Below are 330 nucleotides of genomic sequence, written 5' to 3'. Positions count from 1 at the left end.
ATTTATTTGAGTCTTTTCCGTCAACTACGGAGATCCATGTGATGACTTGCTCAATCTCAAGATGGCGTGTCGACTCGGTCCCTCGGAGATACTTATAAAGATAGCGTGTGAGTGAGTGGGTTTATAGAAGTGAGTATATGCACCGTTTGTATTGTGTTAAAAAAAGAATAATACTCCCTCCGTTCCTAAATGTAAGTCTTTATAGAGATTCCACTGGATGAACTACATACGGAGCAAAATGAATGAATCTACACTTAAAATGCATCTATAGAATTCTAAATACTCTCCTAATTTGAAATATGTATTCGGAGCCGACAGCCCCTCTCCTCC

Source organism: Triticum dicoccoides, chromosome 3B (genome assembly GCF_002162155.2).
Source record: "Triticum dicoccoides isolate Atlit2015 ecotype Zavitan chromosome 3B, WEW_v2.0, whole genome shotgun sequence".
Classification (NCBI taxonomy): domain Eukaryota; kingdom Viridiplantae; phylum Streptophyta; class Magnoliopsida; order Poales; family Poaceae; genus Triticum; species Triticum dicoccoides.
The sequence above is the reverse complement of the archived record's forward strand: the minus strand, read 5'-3'. Positions refer to the sequence as shown.